Source organism: Garra rufa, chromosome 13 (assembly GCF_049309525.1).
Source record: "Garra rufa chromosome 13, GarRuf1.0, whole genome shotgun sequence".
Classification (NCBI taxonomy): domain Eukaryota; kingdom Metazoa; phylum Chordata; class Actinopteri; order Cypriniformes; family Cyprinidae; genus Garra; species Garra rufa.
The window spans coordinates 28,720,435-28,745,759 of record NC_133373.1 but is presented as its reverse complement, the minus strand read 5'-3'; the positions used below and the strand labels follow the sequence as shown (position 1 = coordinate 28,745,759).

Genomic DNA, 25,325 nt, shown 5'->3' with positions numbered 1-25,325 from the left:
ATTAAGTTTGGGGCTGATTGGACATTGCATGCCTGAGTTACAGTAACTTCCAGTTTCATTGCATTAAGAGTATGTTGTAATGTTGCTAACATGTTTCTAGCATGTTGCTACCCTATTTAACACTTGTTGATATTTTTAAAATGTTGCTTGGCATCCACAACAGTATTAAACATGTGACTTCCTGTTGCCAGCAGGTGGCACTATGACTATAACTGAATATGGGCATGGGCTTGTGTTCAGACCAGGACTCTTATCAAACATATTAAGCTTGGGTCAGATTGGACATTGTATGCATGAGTTACACTTATTTTTCTTTGTATTAATATCATGCTTTAGCTCTTAGCTAAGTGTTGCTAGCATGTTTTAACATGATTCTAGCATGATGCTAGCCTATTTAAAACTTGCTAAAGCTTTTTAATATGTTTCTAGGAGTCCGTAACACCATTAAACATCACTTCCTGTTGTCAACAGGTGGCGCTGTGACTATAACTGAATATGGGCATGTATATATCTTCAGGCCAGGAGTCTTATCAAACATGTGAAGTTTGGGGCTGATTGGACATTGCATGCCTGAGTTACAGTAACTTCCTGTTTTATGTCTTTAACAACATGCTTTAGCACTAAGTAAGTGTTGCTAGCATGTTTGAGTACGTTTTGAACTAGTTTAGCACTCAATGGCTTTTTTAGTGTGTTGCTAATAGTGTGTCACAGTGTTAAACATGTCACTTCCTGTTGACAGTAGGTGGCGCTATAACTATAACTGAATATTGGCATGTAGACATCTTCAGGTCACGACTGTTATCAAACATGTGAAGTTTGGGGCTGATTGGACATTGCATGCCTGAGTTACAGTAACTTCCTGTTTCATTGCTTTAAGAGCATGCTTTAGCACTTAGCTAAATGTTGCTAACATGTTATAGCATGTTTCTAGCATGTTTCTACCCTTTTTAACAGTTGTTGAATTTTTTTTAAAATGTTGCTAGTCATCCACAACAGTATTAAACATATGGCTTCCTGTTACCAGCTGGTGGCGCTATGACTATAACTGAATACAGGCATGGGCGTGTGTTTAGGCCAGGATTCTTATCAAACATGTTAAGTTTGGGGCTGATTGGACATGGTATGCCTGAGTTAGAGTAACTTCCTGTTTTATTGCATTATTAGCATGCTTTAGCATATTAGCTAAGTGTTGCTAGCATGCTTTATTATTTTTGTAGCATGTTGAATATTAAGTTTGGGTCAGATTCAACAGTATATACATGAGTTACAGCAATTTCCTTTTGTATTTTTATTAATAGCATGCTTTAGCTCTTAGCTAAGTGTTGCTAGCATGTTTTAGCATGTTTGTAGCATGTTGCTAGCCTATTTACGACTTGTTAACGTTTTTCAATATGTTGCTAAGAGTCCGTAACAGTGTTAAACATGTCATTTCCTGTTGTCAGCAGGTGGCGCTATGACTATAACTGAATTTGTGCACTGACATGTGTTCAGGACCAGACTGTCATCAAACATGTGAAGTTTGAGGCAGATCGGACATCGTATGCCTGAGTTATAGCAACTTCCTTTTTCATGGCGAAACATCAAAGTTTGTCAGGCCGCCACGGACACGCCCATCGACGAAAACTCTAAAGCTTCGCAATTTCACATCGCAAAGGCCTTATGATGACACTCAGCAAATTTGAAGATGATCGGATAAAAACTGTAGGAGGAGTTCGTTAAAGTACGAGGCCTGAAAATGGCAAAAACTGCACAAAAATCGTACAGGAAATTCAATATAACGGACTTCCTGTTGGGTTTCGGATGTTGCACCAGGAGACTTTTTTGTAGGTATTGGTGTGTTACATATGTGTACCGAGTTTTGTACATGTACGTGAAACGTAGCTCGAGGCGCACTCCGTTGAAATTTTATAGGTGGCGCTATCGAGCCATTTTGCCACACCCACTTTTGAAAACCATATCAGATATAAATTTTCACCAGGTCTGATGCATGTGCAAAGTTCCGTGAGTTTTCGGGCATGTTTAGGCCCTCAAAAAGACTTTTCATTTTGGAGAAGAAGAAGAAGAAGAATTAAAGCTGCGAGCAGCGATGAACGGGCCCTCGCACCTGGGCTCACCGCCGACCGGTGGCTTCAGGAAATCAGCAAACGGTGGGCAGTATGCTTTTAATACAGTAAATATAGAAAAAAGTCATTAGTCATTTAAATGTGCCAAACTTGCCGCTGCCAGATGGTGGCGCTATGCTTGTAACTAATTATTGGCATGTAGATGTGTTCAGGCCAGCACTATTATCAAACATATGAAGTTTGGTGCAGATTGACCTTGGTATGTTTGAGTTAGTGAAAGATATGATATATCCTGCTGCTAACAAGTAAGAACAAGATTCATGATAACAAAATGTTATTATTGCTTGCTTTACGTCCACCACTTCTGCTGAAATGTCATCGTTACCTATCTGTACAATTTTTGTGTGGATATTGCTTTGCTGGTGACTCCTCCTGTTATAAGACATCACTCTTAAGCGCTACATTACTAAGAATCAATAATGAAGACGGTGCCCACTTGGCACATGCATTCAAAGTAACCCTCTGCTAGTTTGGATTTAAAGTTTACAGAATTGAAAGGGTTAGACTTTAAAATCAACACACAGACACATACACACAAAATATAAAATGTTGCCATTCAGTTTTATTTGTTAGCATTAACTATATTAGTTAACATGACCAATAAATAAATAGCATTTATTAATGTTAATTAATATTAAGCTAAAAAAAAGTATTCATATATAGTTTATGTACTGTGAATTAGCATGAACATGAACACAGTTCATGTGGGTGTACAGCAATACACAATAAAGTGCTCTATAAACTCTTCATTCTTTCAAAATATCTTTAAAAATCAAGTTGAGTATTTTAACGGGGTGATATATATATTTATAACTGATCTTAAAATTATGGTTTTCAGATGTTTTGAAGAGATAACAGTAACGTTTGTTTTGTTGTCAAAGTTTGTCTTAATTTTTTATTATTATTATTTTATATTCAATAAATAACACTATGTAAATATTGTCTATCAATGAAGATAAATTGATCATGCTAAAAAGTTGTATTTTTTTAAATCTTTTGCTATGTGACTGAATAGGACAAGTTCATGGTACAGTTAAGTAAAAAATTAATAAAAAACAACAACTGCAAAATACGAACAATGAAAGGCTAAGTGACCCTTTATATTTTCTCAAAATATCAGACTCTCAAAGATCAGACATATTTATGTAATTACAATACATATGTGCATTTTTTGTTCAAAGATGGTCTGTAGGATGGCTCTCTACTCTGTCACCCTCTCTGCCTCTCACCCCTCCCCCCTGCAATAATGAGCTTCTCTGTGCCTGACTGAACGCACACACATACTGTAGAGACATTCACCCAGAGTGACAGCAGGTTTCTGAGTTATTTTTTTAATTTTCTTTAATTCATTGAAGCTTGTATAAAATTTATATTTCCAGCACTTGCTCAGAATGATAAGATCTCTGTGTGAAAAAAGTTTTAAAGAGTTTGGATGCTGCACTTTAAAGATATAAAAAATTAGGGTTATGTTTTTTACTATATCTTTAAAAAATCACCACGTCAACACCGTTCGAGATATCCAAAATCCGCTCGCAATTTAACATCTTCAGAATCTTCTCTTCATGTTAAAAAAGTTTGGTGTGAACAGCTGGTTGTTCTTAGGAGTAGTGTGAATTTGTTTACTACCTGATTTTTCAAAAAATCCACCTTCAAATCAAAATAGCCGGCTTTCTGTTGGTCTTAGCTAATGAGTTTGATTTAGAAAGTTGTCCAGATTGATGAGAACAATATATGTACAGAGTTTGGTGACTGTAGGAAAAACTAACCCCCCAACTTTTGTCAAAAGATGGCGCTATAGAGTGCCTGCTCCACGCCCATTTATGACCTTTTGCCAGTGTCTAACTATCATTAATATTGATGTGTGTGTTGAGTTTCATGAAATTCTAAGCATGTTATCTGCCTCGAAAAGACAGGAATGTAATTTTAAAGTTTGACACGTTGCCATGGCAACAGCATTTGATTTATCATCGACCCCTTTACATATTCTTATCGGCCGTGTTTTGACATGATTTTGATGAAGTTTAAAGAAAATCGAGTAAAATTAGGAGGCTGATTTCAAAGCATTTTGAAAATGACACGTTTCCTGCTGCCAGTTGGTGGCGCTATAACTTTGACTCATAATAGTCACATTTATGGAATCTGCATCATACAAGGAACAAACTGGTGAAGTTTCATCAGAATCAGGCAATGTGTGCAACAGTTATTAGACACTTCCTGTTTCTCATTTCTCGCCATAACTTTGTCGCCTTGCCACGGCCAAACCGTTCGAGATATCAAAAATCTCCTCGCAATTTAGCGTCCCCAATGTCTTGAGATCATGCTGACCGAGTTTGGTGACAATCCCATGGAATTCCTGGGAGGAGTACGTTAAATTCCAGAGCATGCGCTTTTTAAACAGCCCTAAATATCTCACTTCCTGTTGCGTGGAGCCCATGACATAGAGTACAAAAGTTGTTCAGCTCGATGAGTTCTATATGTGTACCGAGTTTCATATCAATATGTGCAAGTATGTGTGCGCAGTACATCAAGTTTTCAAACTGTGTTCCAGGGGGCGCTGTAGATGCCCTGAACCACGCCCGGGTCCCAGCCTCTGTGGCGTCCGGACGACGGCAGATTCCAACGTGTGTGCAAATTTTCAAGAGTTTTTGAGTATGTTAAGGCCCCCAAAAGTGCCCCAACGGTTGAAAAAAAATAAAAAAAAAAAAAAAAATAAGAATCCTTAGAAGAACAATAGGGCCTTCGCCCTTTTGGGCTCGGGCCCTAATAATTAAAGCTGCAAGCAGCGATGAACGGGCCCTCGCACCCGGGCTCACCACCGACCGGTGGCTTTAGGAAAACAGCAAATGGTGGGTAGTATGCTTTTAATACATTAAAAATAGGAGAAATATGTCAAAGTCACTTAAATGTGCCAAATTTCCTGCTGCCAGCTGGTGGCGCTATGCATATAACTGATTATTGGCATGTAGATGTGTTCAGGCCACCACTTTCATCAAACATATGAAGTTTGGTGCAGATTGACCTTGCTATGTTTGAGTTAGTGCAAGATATGATATATCCTACTGCCAATAGGTGGCGCTATGATAATATCTGAATATTGGCCTTTAGATTTCTTCAGGCCAGGACTTTTACCAAACATGTGAAGTTTGAGGCAGATCGGACATTTTGTGGCTGAGTTATAACAACTTCTATGTCCATGGCGAAACATCAAACTTTGTCAGGCCACCAAGGACACGCCCTTTGACGAAAACTCAAGATCTTCACAATTTAACATCTCTAAGGCCTCTAGATCAGACTGTCCAAATATAATGTTGATATCATTAAATCTCTAGGAGGAGTTTGGTACAAGTCATTTCCTGATGCCAACAGGTGGCGCTGTGATTATAATAGAATATTGGCCTTCAGATTGGTTCAGGCCAGGACTCTTATCAAACATGTGAAGTTTGAGGCAAATCGGACATTTTATGGCTGAGTTATAACAAGTTTTATAACCATGGCGAGACCTCGAAATTTGTCAGGCCGCCACGGACACGCCCTTCAACGAAAACTCAAGATCTTCGCAATTTAACATCACTAAAGCCTTTTTATTTGACTGACCGATTTTGGTGTTGATCTGATTAAATCTCTTGGAGGAGTTTATTGCAGAGTACAGCATGACACTTCCTGTTGCCAGCAGGTGGCGCTATGAGTAAAACTGAATATGGGCATGTAGTTGTCCTCAGATCAGGAGTGTTATCACACATATAAAGTTTGGGACAGATCGGACATTTTATGCTTGAGTTATAGCAACTTCCTTTTTCATGGCGAAGCATCGAAATTTGCGAGGCCGCCACAGACACGCCCTCCGATGAAAACTCTAGATCTTCGCAATTTAACGTCACAAAGGGCTTTAGATTGGACTGACCAAATTCGACATTGATCTGAATCAATCTCTATGAGGAGTTCGTTCAAGTACGACGCCTGAAAATGGCAAAAATGACAAAAATTTTGCTGAGAAAATTAAAAATAACCGACTTCCTGTTGGGTGTCAAATTTTTCTCCAAGAGGCTTTTTTGTAGGTATTGGTGTGTTAGATGTGTGTACCGATTTTCGTGCATGTACGTGAATCACAGCTGAAAGCGCACACCGCAGAACGTGTAAAGGTGGCGCTGTCGAGCCATTTTGCCACACCCACTTCTGCAACCCATATCAGACGTAAATTTTCGCCAGGTTTGATGTGTGTGCAAAGTTTCATGAGTTTTCGGGTATGTTTAGGCCCTGAAAAATGCGATTCATTTTGAGAATAATAATAATAATAATTAAAGCTGCAAGCAGCGATGAACGGGCCCTCGCACACGGGCTCACCGCCGACCGGTGGCTTTAGGAACACAGCAAATGGTGGGTAGTATGCTTTTAATACAGTAAAAATAGGAGAAATATGTCAAAGTCACTTAAATGTGCCAAATTTCCTGCTGCCAGCTGGTGGCGCTATGCATATAACTGATTATTGGCATGTAGATGTGTTCAGGCCACCACTTTCATCAAACATATGAAGTTTGGTGCAGATTGACCTTGGTATGTTTGAGTTAGTGAAAGATATGATATATCTTGCTGCCAACAGGTGGCGCTATGATAATATCTGAATATTGGCCTTTAGGTGTCTTCAGGCCAGGACTCTTACCAAACCTGTGAAGTTTGAGGCAGATCGGACATTTTATGGCTGAGTTATAACAACTTCTATGTCCATGGCGAAACATCAAACTTTGTCACGCCGCCACAGACACGCCCTTTAACGAAAACTCAAGATCTTCGCAATTTAACATCTCTAAGGCCTCTAGATCAGACTGACCAAATATAATGTTGATATCATTAAATCTCTAGGAGGAGTTTGATACAAGTCATTTCCTGTTGCCAACAGGTGGCGCTGTGATTATAATAGAATATTGGCCTTCAGATGTGTTCAGGCCAGGACTCTTATCAAATAGGTGAAGTTTGAGGCAAATCGGACATTTTATGGCTGAGTTATAACAAGTTTTATATCCATGGCGAGACCTCGAAATTTGTCAGGCTGCCACGGACACGCCCTTTACCGAAAACTCAAGATCTTCACAATTTAACATCGCTAAGGCCTTTATATTAGACTGACCGATTTTGGTGTTGATCTGAATAAATCTCTAGGAGGAGTTGGTTGTAGAGTACAGCATGACACTTCCTGTTGCCTGCAGGTGGCGCTATGACTATAACTGAATATGGGCATGTAGATGTCTTCAGGTCAGGAGTGTTATCACACATGTGAAGTTTGGGACAGATAGGACATTGTATGCCTGAGTTATAGCAACTTCCTTTTTCATGGCGAAACATCGAAATTTGCGAGGCCGCCACGGACACGCCCTCCGATGAAAACTCTAGATCTTCACAATTTAACGTCACAAAGGGCTTTAGACTAGACTCAGCAAATTTGGCGTTGATCCGAATAAATCTGTAGGAGGAGTTCGTTCAAGTACGACACCTGAAAAAGGCAAAAATGACACAAATTTTGTTGAGAATATTAATATTAACCGACTTCCTGTTGGGTTCCGGATTTTGCTCCAAGAGGCTTTTTTGTAGGTTTTGGTGTGTTACATGTGTGTACCGATTTCCGTGCATGTACGTGAATCACAGCTGAAAGCGCACACCGCTGAACGTCTAAAGGTGGCGCTGTCGAGCCATTTTGCCACACCCACTTCTGAAACCCAAATCAGACGTAAATTTTCGCCAGGTTTGATGTGTGTGCAAAGTTTTGTGAGTTTTCGGGAATGTTTAGGTCCTCTAAAATGCGATTCACTTTGGAGAAGAAGAAGAATAATAATAATAATTAAAGCTGCAAGCAGCGATGAACGGGCCCTCGCACACGGGCTCACCGCCGACCGGTGGCTTTAGGAACACAGCAAATGGTGGGTAGTATGCTTTTAATACAGTAAAATAGGAGAAATATGTCAAAGTCACTTAAATGTGCCAAATTTCCTGCTGCCAGCTGGTGGCGCTATGCCTATAACTGATTATTGACATGTAGATGTGTTCAGGCCACCACTTTCATCAAACATATGAAGTTTGGTGCAGATTGACCTTGGTATGTTTGAGTTAGTGAAAGATATGATATATCCTGCTGCCAACAGGTGGCGCTATGATAATATCTGAATATTGGTCTTTAGGTGTCTTCAGGCCAGGACTCTCACCAAACCTGTGAAGTTTGAGGCAGATCGGACATTTTATGGCTGAGTTATAACAACTTCTATGTCCATGGCGAAACATCAAACTTTGTCATGCAGCCACAGACACGCCCTTTAACGAAAACTCAAGATCTTCGCAATTTAACATCTCTAAGGCCTCTAGATCAGACTGACCAAATATAATGTTGATATCATTAAATCTCTAGGAGGAGTTTGATACAAGTCATTTCCTGTTGCCAACAGGTGGCGCTGTGATTATAATAGAATATTGGCCTTCAGATGTATTCAGGCCAGGACTCTTATCGAATATGTGAAGTTTGAGGCAAATCGGACATTTTATGGCTGAGTTATAACAAGTTTTATATCCATGGCGAGACCTCGAAATTTGTCAGGCCGCCACGGACACGCCCTTCAACAAAAACTCAAGATCTTCGCAATTTAACATCGCTAAAGCCTTTTTATTAGACTGACCGATTTTGGTGTTGATCTGATTAAATCTCTTGGAGGAGTTTGTTGCAGAGTACAGCATGACACTTCCTGTTGCCAGCAGGTGGCGCTATGAGTAAAACTGAATATGGGCATGTAGATGTCATCAGGTCAGGAGTGTTATCACACATGAGAAGTTTGGGACAGATCGGACATTGTATGCCTGAGTTATAGCAACTTCCTTTTTCATGGCGAAACATCGAAATTTGCGAGGCCGCCATGGACACGCCCTCCGATGAAAACTCTAGATCTTCACAATTTAACGTCACAAAGGGCTTTAGACTAGACTCTGCAAATTTGGCGTTGATCCGAATAAATCTCTAGGAGGAGTTCGTTCAAGTATGACGCCTGAAAATGGCAAAAATGACACAAATTTTGTTGAGAATATTAATATTAATCGACTTCCTGTTGGGTTCCGGATTTTGCTCCAAGAGGCTTTTTTGTAGGTATTGGTGTGTTACATGTGTGTACCGATTTCCGTGCATGTACGTGAATCACAGCTGAAAGCGCACACCGCTGAACGTCTAAAGGTGGCGCTGTCGAGCCATTTTGCCACACCCACTTCTGAAACCCATATCAGACGTAAATTTTCGCCAGGTTTGATGTGTGTGCAAAGTTTCATGAGTTTTCGGGTATGTCTAAGCCCTCAAAAATGCGATTCATTTTGGAGAAGAATAATAATAATAATAATAATAATAATTAAAGCTGCGAGCAGCGATGAACGGGCCCTCGCACCTGGGCTCACCGCCGACCGGTGGCTTCAGGAAATCAGCAAACGGTGGGCAGTATGCTTTTAATACAGTAAATATAGAAAAAAGTCATTAGTCATTTAAATGTGCCAAACTTGCCGCTGCCAGATGGTGGCGCTATGCTTGTAACTAATTATTGGCATGTAGATGTGTTCAGGCCAGCACTATTATCAAACATATGAAGTTTGGTGCAGATTGACCTTGGTATGTTTGAGTTAGTGAAAGATATGATATATCCTGCTGCTAACAAGTAAGAACAAGATTCATGATAACAAAATGTTATTATTGCTTGCTTTACGTCCACCACTTCTGCTGAAATGTCATCGTTACCTATCTGTACAATTTTTGTGTGGATATTGCTTTGCTGGTGACTCCTGTTATAAGACATCACTCTTAAGCGCTACATTACTAAGAATCAATAATGAAGACGGTGCCCACTTGGCACATGCATTCAAAGTAACCCTCTGCTAGTTTGGATTTAAAGTTTACAGAATTGAAAGGGTTAGACTTTAAAATCAACACACAGACACATACACACAAAATATAAAATGTTGCCATTCAGTTTTATTTGTTAGCATTAACTATATTAGTTAACATGACCAATAAATAAATAGCATTTATTAATGTTAATTAATATTAAGCTAAAAAAAAGTATTCATATATAGTTTATGTACTGTGAATTAGCATGAACATGAACACAGTTCATGTGGGTGTACAGCAATACACAATAAAGTGCTCTATAAACTCTTCATTCTTTCAAAATATCTTTAAAAATCAAGTTGAGTATTTTAACGGGGTGATATATATATTTATAACTGATCTTAAAATTATGGTTTTCAGATGTTTTGAAGAGATAACAGTAAAGTTTGTTTTGTTGTCAAAGTTTGTCTTAATTTTTTATTATTATGATTTTATATTCAATAAATAACACTATGTAAATATTGTCTATCAATGAAGATAAATTGATCATGCTAAAAAGTTGTATTTTTTAAAATCTTTTGCTATGTGACTGAATAGGACAAGTTCATGGTACAGTTAAGTAAAAAATAAATAAAAAACAACAACTGCAAAAAATGAACAATGAAAGACTTAGTGACCCTTTATATTTTCTCAAAATATCAGACTCTCAAAGATCAGACATATTTATGTAATTACACTACATACAGTATGTGCATTTTGTTCAAAGATGGTCTGTAGGATGGCTCTCTACTCTGTCACCCTCTCTGCCTCTCACCCCTCCCCCCTGCAATAATGAGCTTCTCTGTGCCTGACTGAACGCACACACATACTGTAGAGACATTCACCAGAGTGACAGCAGGTTTCTGAGTTCTTTTTTAAATTTTCTTTAATTCATAGAAGCTTGTATACATTTTTTATTTCCAGCACTTGCTCAGAATGATTAGATCTCTGTGTGAAAAAAGTTTTAAAGAGTTTGGATGCTGCACTTTAAAGATATAAAAATATTTTTTACTATATCTTTAAAAAATCACCACGTCCACACCGTTCAAGATATCCAAAATCCGGTCGCAATTTAACATCTTCAGAATATTCTCTTCATGTTAAAAAAGTTTGGTGTGAACAGCTGGTTGTTCTTAGAAGTAGTGTGCATTTGTTTACAGCCTGATTTTTCCAAAAATCCACATTCAAATCAAAATAGCCGGCTTCCTGTTGGTCTCAGCTAATGAGTTTGATTTAGAAAGTTGTCCAAATTGATGAGATTAATATATGTACAGAGTTTAGTGACTGTAGGAAAAACTAACCCCCCAACTTTTGTCAAAAGATGGCGCTATAGAGTGCCTGCTCCACGCCCATTTATGACCTTTTGCCAGTGTCTAACTATCATAAATATTGATGTGTGTGTTGAGTTTCATGAAATTCTAAGCATGTTATCTGCCTCGAAAAGACAGGAATCTAATTTTAAAGTTTGACATGTTGCCATGGCAACAGCATTCGATTTATCATCGACCCCTTTACATATTCTTATCGGCCGTGTTTTGACATGATTTTGATGAAGTTTAAAGAAAATCGAGTAAAATTAAGAGGCTGATATCAAAGCATTTTGAAAATGACACACTTCCTGCTGCCAGTTGGTGGCGCTATAACTTTGACTCATAATAGTCACATTTATGGAATCGGCATCATACAACGAACAATCTGGTGAAGTTTCATCAGAATCAGGCAATGTGGTCAACAGTTATTAGACACTTCCTGTTTCTCATTTCTCGCCATAACTTTGTCGCCTTGCCACGGCCAAACCGTTCGAGATATCAAAAATCTCCTCGCAATTTAGCGTCCCCAATGTCTTGAGATCATGCTGACCGAGTTTGGTGACAATCCCATGGAATTCCTGGGAGGAGTACGTTAAATTCCAGAGCATGCGCTTTTTAAACAGCCCTAAATATCTCACTTCCTGTCAGGTGGAGCCTATGACATAGAGTACAAAAGTTGTTTGGCTCAGTGAGATCTATATGTGTACCGAGTTTCATATCAATACATGCAAGTATGTGTGCGCAGTACATCAAGTTTTCAAACTGTGTTCCAGGGGGCGCTGTAGAGGCCCTGAACCACGCCCGGGTCCCAGCCTCTGTGGCGTCCTGATGGCCGCAGATTCCGACGTATGTGCAAATTTTCAAGAGTTTTTGAGTATGTTAAGGCCCCCAAAAGTGCCCGGAAGGTTGAAAAAAAGAAAAAAAAAAAAAAAAAAAAAAAAAAAAAAATAATAACCCTTAGAAGAACAATAGGGCCTTCGCCCTTTTGGGCTCGGGCCCTAATAATAATAATAATAATAATAAACGGAGCAGATTCAATAGGGTCCTCACACCATCGGTGCTCGGGCCCTAATAATAATAATAAACGGAGCAGATTCAATAGGGTCCTCACACCATCGGTGCTCGGGCCCTAATTAAAGCTGCGAGCAGCGATGAACGGGCCCTCGCACCCGGGCTCACCGCCGACCGGTGGCTTCAGGAAAACAGCAATCGGTGGGCAGTATGCTTTTAATACAGTAAATATAGAAAAAATATGTCATAAGTCATTTAAATGTGCCAAAATTGCTGCTGCCAGCTGGTGGCGCTATGCCTATAACTGATTATTGACATGTAGATGTGTTCAGGCCAGCACTATTATCAAACATATGAAGTTTGGTGCAGATTGACCTTGGTGTGTTTGAGTTAGTGAAATATATGAGATATCCTGCTGCCAACAGGTGGCGCTATGATAATATCTGAATATTGGTCTTTAGGTGTCTTCAGGCCAGGACTCTTACCAAACCTGTGAATTTTGTGGCAGATCAGACATTTTCAGGCTAAGTTATAACCACTTCTATGTCTATGCAGAAACATCAAACTTTGTCAGGCCACCACGGACATGCCCTTTAATGAAAACTCAAGATCTTCACAATTTAACATCTCTAAGGCCTCAAGATCAGACTGACCAAATATAATGTTGATTTAATTAAATGCAATCAATGCAAGGACTTCAGATAGATGCCAACTGTGAACCAGTATGCTACAAATAAGAACATGTAATTCATGATGATAGCAAAATGTTATTATTGCTTCCTTTATATCCACCACTTCTGCTTAAATGTCATTGTTACCTATCTGTACAATTTTTGTATAATATATTTTTGTATAAAATCAATTGTTGTCATAACTAAGAATCAATAAGGAAGACGGTGCCCAGTTGGCACATGCATTCACAGTAACCATCTGCTAGTTTGGATTTTAAGTTTACAGAATTGAAAGGGTTACACTTTAAAATCAACACACAGACACATACACACAAAATATAAAATGTTGCCATCCAGTTTCATTTGTTAAAATTAACTATATCAGTTAACATGACCAATAAATAAATAGCATTTATTAATGTTAATTAATATTAAGCTAAAAAAAGTATTCATATAAAGTTTATGTACTGTGAATTAACATGAACATGAACACAGTTCATGTGGGTGTACAGCAATACACAATAAAGTGCTCTATAAACGCTTCATTCTTTCAAAATATCTTTAAAAATCAAGTTGAGTATTTTAACGGGGTGATACATATATATAACTGATCTTAAAATTATGGTTTTCAGATGTTTTGAAGAGATAACAGTAACGTTTGTTTTGTTGTCAAAGTTTGTCTTAATTTTTTATTATTATGATTTTATATTCAATAAATAACACTATGTAAATATTGTCTATCAATGAAGATAAATTGATCATGCTAAAAAGTTGTATTTTTTAAAATCTTTTGCTATGTGACTGAATAGGACAAGTTCATGGTACAGTTAAGTAAAAAATAAATAAAAAACAACAACTGCAAAAAATGAACAATGAAAGACTTAGTGACCCTTTATATTTTCTCAAAATATCAGACTCTCAAAGATCAGACATATTTATGTAATTACACTACATACAGTATGTGCATTTTGTTCAAAGATGGTCTGTAGGATGGCTCTCTACTCCGTCACCCTCTCTGCCTCTCACCCCTCCCCCCTGCAATAATGAGCTTCTCTGTGCCTGACTGAACGCACACACATACTGTAGAGACATTCACCAGAGTGACAGCAGGTTTCTGAGTTCTTTTTTAAATTTTCTTTAATTCATAGAAGCTTGTATACATTTTTTATTTCCAGCACTTGCTCAGAATGATTAGATCTCTGTGTGAAAAAAGTTTTAAAGAGTTTGGATGCTGCACTTTAAAGATATAAAAATATTTTTTACTATATCTTTAAAAAATCACCACGTCCACACCGTTCAAGATATCCAAAATCCGGTCGCAATTTAACATCTTCAGAATATTCTCTTCATGTTAAAAAAGTTTGGTGTGAACAGCTGGTTGTTCTTAGAAGTAGTGTGCATTTGTTTACAGCCTGATTTTTCCAAAAATCCACATTCAAATCAAAATAGCCGGCTTCCTGTTGGTCTCAGCTAATGAGTTTGATTTAGAAAGTTGTCCAAATTGATGAGATTAATATATGTACAGAGTTTAGTGACTGTAGGAAAAACTAACCCCCCAACTTTTGTCAAAAGATGGCGCTATAGAGTGCCTGCTCCACGCCCATTTATGACCTTTTGCCAGTGTCTAACTATCATTAATATTGATGTGTGTGTTGAGTTTCATGAAATTCTAAGCATGTTAACTGCCTCGAAAAGAAAGGAATCTAATTTTAAAGTTTGACATGTTGCCATGGCAACAGCATTTGATTTATCATCGACCCCTTTACATATTCTTATCGGCCGTGTTTTGACATGATTTTGATGAAGTTTAAAGAAAATCGAGTAAAATTAAGAGGCTGATATCAAAGCATTTTGAAAATGACACACTTCCTGCTGCCAGTTGGTGGCGCTATAACTTTGACTCATAATAGTCACATTTATGGAATCGGCATCATACAACGAACAAACTGGTGAAGTTCCATCAGAATCAGGCAATGTGGTCAACAGTTATTAGACACTTCCTGTTTCTCATTTCTCGCCATAACTTTGTCGCCTTGCCACGGCCAAACCGTTCGAGATATCAAAAATCTCCTCGCAATTTAGCGTCCCCAATGTCTTGAGATCATGCTGACCGAGTTTGGTGACAATCCCATGGAATTCCTGGGAGGAGTACGTTAAATTCCAGAGCATGCGCTTTTTAAACAGCCCTAAATATCTCACTTCCTGTCAGGTGGAGCCTATGACATAGAGTACAAAAGTTGTTTGGCTCAGTGAGATCTATATGTGTACCGAGTTTCATATCAATACATGCAAGTATGTGTGCGCAGTACATCAAGTTTTCAAACTGTGTTCCAGGGGGCGCTGTAGAGGCCCTGAACCACGCCCGGGTCCCAGCCTCTGTGGCGTCCTGATGGCCGCAGACTCCGACGTGTGTGCAAATTTTCAAGAGTTTTTGAGTATGTTAAGGCCCCCAAAAGTGCCCGGAAGGTTGAAAAAAAGAAAAAAAAAAAAAAAAAAAAAAAAAATAATAACCCTTAGAAGAACAATAGGGCCTTCGCCCTTTTGGGCTCGGGCCCTAATTAAAGCTGCGAGCAGCGATGAACGGGCCCTCGCACCCGGGCTCACCGCCGACCGGTGGCTTCAGGAAAACAGCAAACGGTGGGCAGTATGCTTTTAATAAAGTAAATGTAGGAGAAATATGTCAAAGTCACTTAAATGTGCCAAACTTGCCGCTGCCAGCTGGTGGCGCTATGGCTATAACTGATTATTGGCATGTAGATGTGTTCAGGCCAGCACTATTATCAAACATATGAAGTTTGGTGCAGATTGACCTTGGTATGTTTGAGTTAGTGAAATATATGAGATATCCTGCTGCCAACAGGTGGCGCTATGATAATATCTGAATATTGGTCTTTAGGTGTCTTCAGGCCAGGATTCTTACCAAACCTGTGAATTTTGTGGCAGATCAAACATTTTCAGGCTAAGTTATAACCACTTCTATGTCTATGCAGAAACATCAAACTTTGTCAGGCCACCACGGACATGACCTTTAATGAAAACTCAAGATCTTCACAATTTAACATCTCTAAGGCCTCAAGATCAGACTGACCAAATATAATGTTGATTTAATTAAATGCAATCAATGCAAGGACTTCAGAAAGATGCCAACTGTGAACCAGTATGCTACAAATGATGATAAGAACATGATTCATGATGATAGCAAAATGTTATTATTGCTTCCTTTACATCCACCACTTCTGCTTAAATGTCATTGTTACCTATCTGTACAATTTTTGTGTGGATATTGCTTTGCTGGTGACTCCTGTTATAAGACATCACTCTTAAGCGCTACATAACTAAGAATCAATAAGGAAGACGGTGCCCAGTTGGCACATGCATTCACAGTAACCATCTGCTAGTTTGGATTTTAAGTTTACAGAATTGAAAGGGTTACACTTTAAAATCAACACACAGACACATACACACAAAATATAAAATGTTGCCATCCAGTTTCATTTGTTAAAATTAACTACATTAGATAACATGACCAATAAATAAATAGCATTTATTAATGTTAATTAATATTAAGCTAAAAAAAGTATTCATATAAAGTTTATGTACTGTAAATTAACATGAACATGAACACAGTTCATGTGGGTGTACAGCAATACACAATAAAGTGCTCTATAAACTCTTCATTCTTTAAAAATATCTTTAAAAATCAAGTTGAGTATTTTAACGGGGTGATATATATATATATATATTTATAACTGATCTTAAAATTATGGTTTTCAGATGTTTAGAAGAAATTAACAGTAACGTTTGTTTTGTTGTCAAAGTTTGTCATAATTTTTTATTATTATTATTTTATATTCAATAAATAACACTATGTAAATATTGTCTATCAATGAAGATAAATTGATCATGCTAAAAAGTTGTATTTTTTTAATCTTTTGCTATGTGACTGAATAGGACAAGTTCATGGTACAGTTAAGTAAAAAAATAAATAAAAAACAACAACTGCAAAATACGAACAATGAAAGACTAAGTGACCCTTTATATTTTCTCAAAATATCAGACTCTCAAAGATCAGACATATTTATGTAATTACAATACATATGTGCATTTTTTGTTCAAAGATGGTCTGTAGGATGGCTCTCTACTCTGTCACCCTCTCTGCCTCTCACCCCTCCCCCCTGCAATAATGAGCTTCTCTGTGCCTGACTGAACGCACACACATACTGTAGAGACATTCACCAGAGTGACAGCAGGTTTCTGAGTTCTTTTTTTAATTTTCTTTAATTCATTGAAGCTTGTATAAAATTTATATTTCCAGCACTTGCTCAGAATGATTAGATCTCTGTGTGAAAAAAGTTTTAAAGAGTTTGGATGCTGCACTTTAAAGATATAAAAATATTTTTTACTATATCTTTAAAAAACCACCACGTCCACACCGTTCAAGATATCCAAAATCCGCTCGCAATTTAACATCTTCAGAATCTTCTCTTCATGTTAAAAAAGTTTGGTGTGAACAGCTGCTTGTTCTTAGAAGTAGTGTGAATTTGTTTACAGCCTGATTTTTCCAAAAATCCACATTCAAATCAAAATAGCCGGCTTCCTGTTTGTCTTAGCTAATGAGTTTGATTTAGAAAGTTGTCCAAATTGATGAGATTAATATATGTACAGAGTTTGGTGACTGTAGGAAAAACTAACCCCCCAACTTTTGGCAAAAGATGGCGCTATAGAGTGCCTGCTCCACGCCCATTTATGACCTTTTGCCAGTGTCTAATTATCATAAATATTGATGTGTGTGTTGAGTTTCATGAAATTCTAAGCATGTTAACTGCCTCGAAAAGACAGGAATCTAATTTTAAAGTTTGACATGTTGCCATGGCAACAGCATTCGATTTATCATCGACCCCTTTACATATTCTTATCGGCCGTGTTTTGACATGATTTTGATGAAGTTTAAAGAAAATCGAGTAAAATTAAGAGGCTGATTTCAAAGCATTTTGAAAATGACACACTTCCTGCTGCCAGTTGGTGGCGCTATAACTTTGACTCATAATAGTCACATTTATGGAATCGGCATCATACAACGAACAAACTGGTGAAGTTTTATCAGAATCAGGCAATGTGGTCAACAGTTATTAGACACTTCCTGTTTCTCATTTCACGCCATAACTTTGTCGCCTTGCCACGGCCAAACCGTTCGAGATATCAAAAATCTCCTCGCAATTTAGCGTCCCCAATGTCTTGAGATCATGCTGACCGAGTTTGGTGACAATCCCATGGAATTCCTGGGAGGAGTACGTTAAATTCCAGAGCATGCGCTTTTTAAACAGCCCTAAATATCTCACTTCCTGTTGCGTTGAGCCCATGACATAGAGTACAAAAGTTGTTCAGCTCGATGAGTTCTATATGTGCACCGAGTTTCATATCAATACGCGCAAGTATGTGTGCGCAGTACATCAAGTTTTCAAACTGTGTTCCAGGGGGCGCTGTAGAGGCCCTGAACCACGCCCGGGTCCCAGCCTCTGTGGCGTCCGGACGACGGCAGATTCCGACGTGTGTGCAAATTTTCAAGAGTTTTTGAGTATGTTAAGGCCCCCAAAAGTGCCCCAACGGTTGAAAAAAAATAAAAAAAAAAAAAAAAAAAAAACAAATAAGAATCCTTAGAAGAACAATAGGGCCTTCGCCCTTTTGGGCTCGGGCCCTAATAAACGGAGCAATTCCAATAGGGTCCTCGCACTGTAGTGCTCGGGCCCTAATAATAATAATAAACGAAGCAGATCCAATAGGGTCCTCACACCATCGGTGCTCGGGCCCTAATAATAAACGAAGCAGATCCAATAGGGTCCTCACACCATCGGTGCTCGGGCCCTAATAAACGGAGCAGATTCAATAGGGTCCTCACACCATCGGTGCTCGGGCCCTAATAATAGTTTATAAAAATGCAGAAAGTAGTGAGTGATTGCATCAATTAATCAAACAGATAAAGAATAGAGTCACATAACCACTTCCTCAACTCAGCAAAAGGTTATGACCCAGAAATAAGAGAAGGAATTGACAGTATGTCGTACTGACATAAGAAAGAGATAAAGAGAAGAGGAATCAAGGAAGATTTTCCAGAAACCTCTGTGTCACGATCAGCTGGTTTCCATTTAGAGTATCCTGCCGTCACACATGAATAGCATTGTGTGCAAATACGACAGACGGCTCAGCATTGAAATTCCTACTGATAGCAATAACTCAATTTTCACACATTGTTTCGTAATCCACTTTACCGACACTGCTATCTTCCTCATGTCTGTCATTGACCTCACAACAGAGGAACTGTGCGTATACACATATGCGTTTAAAGGGATAGTTCACCAGAAAATTTACATTTTGTCATCATTTTACTCACCCTCGTGTCATTCCAAACCTGTATGAATTTCTTATGCTGAACATAAAAGAAGATATTTTGAAAAATGGTGGTAATCAAACAGTTGATGGTCCCCATAGTATTTCTTTCCCTACTAAGGAAGTCAATGGAGAACAACAACTCTTTGGTTCTTCAAAATATATTATTTTGTGTTCAACATGAGAAAGAAACTCATACAGGTTTGGAAAGACATGAGGGTGAGACTGTAAATATATATATTTTTTGCTATTTTACTAAAACAATGTTCAGAGGTAAATCAATAACAATTACATTTTTAAGATTTCAAGTGTAATTTTTTGAGATGTCATATTTTGAATCCAATTTTTCTTTGTAAAAGGCAAAAAGTTGATCATACTGATTTCAAAGTTAAGGATTTGTTAGTTTGAATATACATTGGACCAAAAACTATCATATCATCTTATTTGATAATTCAATATACTTTATTTTTGACAAAACATCCCATGTTTCAGGAGTGACTACACATTTTCGGTAGCAACAGTAATGCTTTGGTAGTGACCAAATTTTAACTTGCATACTAAAACACTTAAACATAGTCAAGTCAAGTCAAGATTATTTATACATCGCTTTTTACAATACAAGTTGTGTCAAAGCAACCTTACAGTATTAAAATATTAAAATAGGACAATAGTGTGTCAAAAATGCAAAAGTTCCATGTTGCATCATCTGGTTCCCATGGCACTACATGGGACATACTAAAATACAACAAAAATGGTTAGCCAGCACAGTTCTGAACAGCTGTACACATAAAAACTAAAATGTCAAGTTTTCAGACTTTTGAACACATTTACCTCAAAATGATGGGGCCTATCTACTCACACCTTGTAGCTATGAGAGAGAGGGACACAGGAATATTTCCTGATCATAATTGTAGGGATGTAGTTCAAATCAGTCTGTTTCGGTAGTGACATGAATAATGCAAAACACTTTTATTCACATAAAGTTTAATAATTTACAAAGACAATATAAAATAAATATCTATTTTTTTAACTTCACTTTTTAAAAGAATCAGAAAAATTAAATTACTTCAATATTTTAATAAGTTGAAATGTAAGGGTTAGGGTTCAGATTCAGAACAGCCACCTCCCAATTAAAAGTACCCAATGAAAGATGATTTTTATATACATTAGGCTTACTGATATTTTAAATATTATTGTGGGTTTCAATAGATAATAGAAGGATCTTAATAAACATCTAAGATTTAAATACTTAAATGCTTTTTAAATGTGTATTTTGGTTGCGAGACAGCAGTTTGCACCAATTCTGTAGAATGGCCCATACACATTGTTAGAAATCAAATAATTAGGTTCTCAAGGTCTAAGAAATAATGTAGTTTAGTCAAGATATTTGGCTGTTGCTACAACTTGTGTTGTTTTGTGCCTCTACAATATATGAAGTCAAGCATAGCAGCATTGTCTTTCAATACGAGTGTCCTGAACCGTGACAGGCTTTGAGTATTTTGTCAAAAAGAAGTGCTTGTCAGTGAACTGAGCCTTACGAAAAAGCCTTAACAGGTGGGCTAAACTATAGATCGATGTAGGAAAGTACATTGTGGTCTTTATGGTCTCAAAACAGCCTACACTCACTGAGAAAGAAATGTCACATGCTTTTGTGAAAGGTACAACTCTCATGTTGAAATTCCATACTACGACAACACCAAGATGTTTTCAATTCCTTCCTGTGTATAAGTGCTTCACTAGCAAAAATGTCCACGCATTCCACACCACTTCTCAGCCCTCAGCAGTTTGTTCGGACGGCAAAACAAATTCAGCTACCCAGTCTCAAGTAATGATTGAAAGGAAATGCATACATGTTCATTACTTTAAAAGGACTGCACAAGCACTCTCTGGAGCAATCAGATGAATGAATATGATGTCAACCAGCCTGCTTTCACTGGTTTTCACAGATTAGACCGCAAAACCTGCCATTGAGATTCTATTCTTAACAGAACAGAGTGAACATCTGTGCTTCTGTCTCAGCACACGTGTGCCAATGCGAAGGACAACATACATTTCCCGGTTTATTTATTTAAATATGAATAATATGAATCTGTGTGGCACAAATCTGGAAGAGCACTAAATACATCATAAGATTTTTAGTCAGAAGTTTACATGCAGCATGCTATGAAGTTAGAATATCAGATTAGGTTAGCAAACAGGTGTTATTGTCTGATGCAACTGATGTAGTGAAACGTTTAAATATTTGTTGCGCAAACACTGTACCTTCCAGGTTGTCTCACCTTCCTCCTACACCCACACAGAGCCATATGTCAATAATTCAAACGAGTGCATTTACAGCTCATGTCACAACCTGAACATTGTTTTAAACAGGCCACGGCAACAATGGCTTTGTAGAAACACCCTCTCACAATGAATCAAAGTCCTGTTCTAAAAACAGTAAACAAGCTTTTACCCCATATTTTGTATGTAGACACGATAAGATATCCTCAAAACTATTTGCAAACCTATTTCTAATGATCTAAACACTCTGAAACATTTTAACCCGTTTATACAATCACTAGTCTGCACTACAGCAGGAAAGACCCAGACATTTCCAGTATGTCGTTTCACTGAATCGTTGTAAACCGATCGCGTCATCTCTGGGGAGTTGATAGCACAATGCTAACGCTACTGGCTTTGTTATAGGGGGAGGTGCGGTTACAGACAGCACACCTGCTCAGGCCAGTCAGACCACTTCTCCCTTGCTGTCAAACATACGCTCTTGTTCTTAGAGAAAGAATATAGACTTACTGAATGTGGAGAATGACAGCTGATGTTTAATTTAAGATTAAGAACAAAGCCAGTGAAAGCGCAAAGGAAGTGGTTTACAATTGTATTGTGATAGACAGTGTAAGATAAAGGATCTGTTTAACTATTAGCCAGAAGACAGATTTCAAAATAAGTAAGTGATACAAAATTGTGAATCACACTTTGCAATTTATGTATGTAACGCATAAACATTTTATATATGTGACCCTGGACATCAAAACCAGTCTTAAGTGTCAAATTCAAAATTGAGATTTCAATAAGCTTTTCATTGATGTATGGTTTGTTAGGATAGGACAATATTTGGCTGAGATACAACCATTTTAAAGTCTGTAATCTGAGGGTGCGAAAAAATCTAAATATTGAGAATCAATCCCCATTACTAATCAAAATATTATTAATATTGATAAATTTATGGTAGGAAATTTACAAAATCCTTTCATCGAGCATGATCTTAATTTAATATCCTAATGATTTTTAGCATAAAAGAAAAAAAAAATTTGACCAATTTTCGACAATGTATTGTTGGCTATTGCAACAAATATACCCGTGCTACTTACGACTGGTTTTGTGGTCAAGGGTAAAAAATATAAAAATGTATATTGTGATATAATAAATTGTATACCAGTGAATAGTTAGGGCCCAATGATTTCTGCAATGCAGACAGAATCGCTGAATCCACTCATAAAAATGGACGTTTCATGATTTCAATTTGGGGTTTCGGTGCGTTGCTCTTTTTTTTTTTTTTTTTGGTCTTTTTCTTTACTCATTTACCCACTGCCACCACCATTTTGTTGTGAATGACTGTTCAGAGTTTGGCGTCAAGCGGAGGGTGGAAGAGAGTATTGAGTTATGGGTATTAAGTGTGGAACAGAATGCTGTTTAATTGCCCCATCTACATTTCCTGCCGATAATGAAAATCAAACCCACAATTGTTAATTGTTGGGTTACAAGTCAGACTCTCCAGCCATTAGACCACAACTGTACATGTACATGTATCAAGCACTCTTGTTTTCACTGCTCTTTCTCCTTAGGTTATGCCTCAGTTTGTGGTCTGCCTCAACCACCTGCAGAGAGTTCTTATAATGCTACTCTGATCTGGCTACGTCAAGGTAATCTGCACTCAGCTTGATGCCATGCTTTGCACAGTCATTCATGACAAAATGTCAGTGGGAGTGGATAGTTGTGGCCTAATGTACTGTAACCTAAAGGTTGAGGGTTCAACTGGCAGGAATTGTAGGTGGGGGAAGTGAATGAACAGCACTGTACTGGACAAGGCACAGAACCCTAACTGCTCCTGGGCTTGGATGCGTTAAAGGAGTAGTCCACTTTCAGAACAACAATTTACAGATAATTTACTCACCCCCCTGTCATCCAAGATATTTATGTCTTTTTTTCTTCAGTTGTCAAGAAATTATGTTTTTTGAGATAAACATTTCTGGAAATTTCTCCATATAATGGACTTAAATGGTGCCCCGATTTTTGAAAAACATTTTTGGTAAAGTCGGGAACACGCACTACAAGCCCTAGTGCTAGACGAGTTTCAGTGCTTAAAAGGTATATAAAAACATATTTTTCTAAGAAAATGACCGAATATTTTGGTAGACAAGTCCCTTCTTCGTCAGCTGGGATGTTTACAGCCATTTGAAGCTGCATTTAAACTGCATTTAAACAGCATTTTGAAGATTCAAAAATCGGGGCACCATTTAAGTCCATTATATGCAGAAATTTCCAGAAATGTTTATCTCAAAAAACATAATTTCTTGACGACTGAAGAAAAAAAAGACATAAACATCTTGGATGACAAGGGGGTGAGTAAATTATCTGTAAATTGTTGTTCTGAAAGTGAACTACTCCTTTAAATGCAGAGGAAAATTTTCAAGTATGGGTCATGTCATCACTTACAGTTCAGGTCAAAAGTTTACATCCCCCTTTTAGAATCTGCAAAATGTTGATTTTACCAAAATAAGAGGGATCATACAAAATGCATTTTATTGCTTATTTACAACTGACCTGAATTTCACATAAAAGACATTTACATATAGTCCACAAGAAAAAAATAGTTGAATTTATAAAAATGACCCCGTTCAAAAATTTACATCCCCTTGATTCTTAATACTGTGTTGTTACCTGAATGATCCACATGTTTTTTATTTAGTGATAGTTGTCCATGAGTCCCCTTTTTGTCCTCAACAGTTAAACTGCCTACTGTTTCTTCAGAAAAATCCTTCAGATCCCACAAATTCTTTGTTGTAAAAGGGTTCAAATACACAAAAATGCTGGAAAACCAATGACTGTATGATTTGAGATCCATCTTTTCACACTGAGGACAATCGAGGGACTCATAAGCAACTATTACAGAAGGTTCAAACACTCACTGATGCTCAAGAAGGAAACAAGATATAGAGGCGTACATTTTCCTTATTTTGCCTAAATATAATATTTTTTCATTTAGTACTGCCCTTCAGAAGCTACGGAAGATACATGTTTCCCAGAAGACGAAAAAAGTGTATACGTAAAAAAAAAAAAACCATATCTTCAAATTCAAGTTTTCACCCCTCGGCTCTTAATGCATGGTTTTTCCTTCTGAAGCATCAGTGAGCATTTGAACCTTCTGTAACCTTCAAAACTCGTGTTGAAACACAAGAAATAAACTTATACAGGTTTGGAGGGTGAGTAAATGATAACAAAATGTTTTTTTTGGGGGTGAACTATTCCATTCACTTCCACTGTAATTTGAAATTTCCACTGCTTTCACCCATGATACGGCCACTTTCTTTCTGCTTACTTTCTCTCCCATTTTTTTTCCTGAAGAGCCTCGAGCACCATAGCAACAGTGTGTGCGTTTCATTAGTATGTTTACTCTCTCTGATTCATTTCACGTCATCCATTAGCAAAGAGGCATGTAGAAGGACTCCAGGGATAAAAGGGCAGTTACTTCAGGCTCACACTGACCGAAGCCAGCATTAAGCACTGAATGAACCGCCAAACACACAAACATTGGTTTACAATCTCATCTATTATCTGTACACCACATTAGGATCGCTTTAGATGGTTACAGGATCTGTGTTTAGAAGCAACAATGCACATGCTAATCTGGAACGATTTGGTAGAAAATGTGCTATTATAATCTGGGAACTGT

General features: G+C 37.7%; 1 protein-coding gene across 1 annotated transcript in view; it reads right to left on the bottom strand.

The window, feature by feature from the left end:
• cd164 (CD164 molecule, sialomucin) overlaps nucleotides 1-25,325 on the bottom strand; it is a 79,388-nt gene that overhangs the window by 50,850 nt on the left and 3,213 nt on the right. The window lies entirely within an intron of this gene.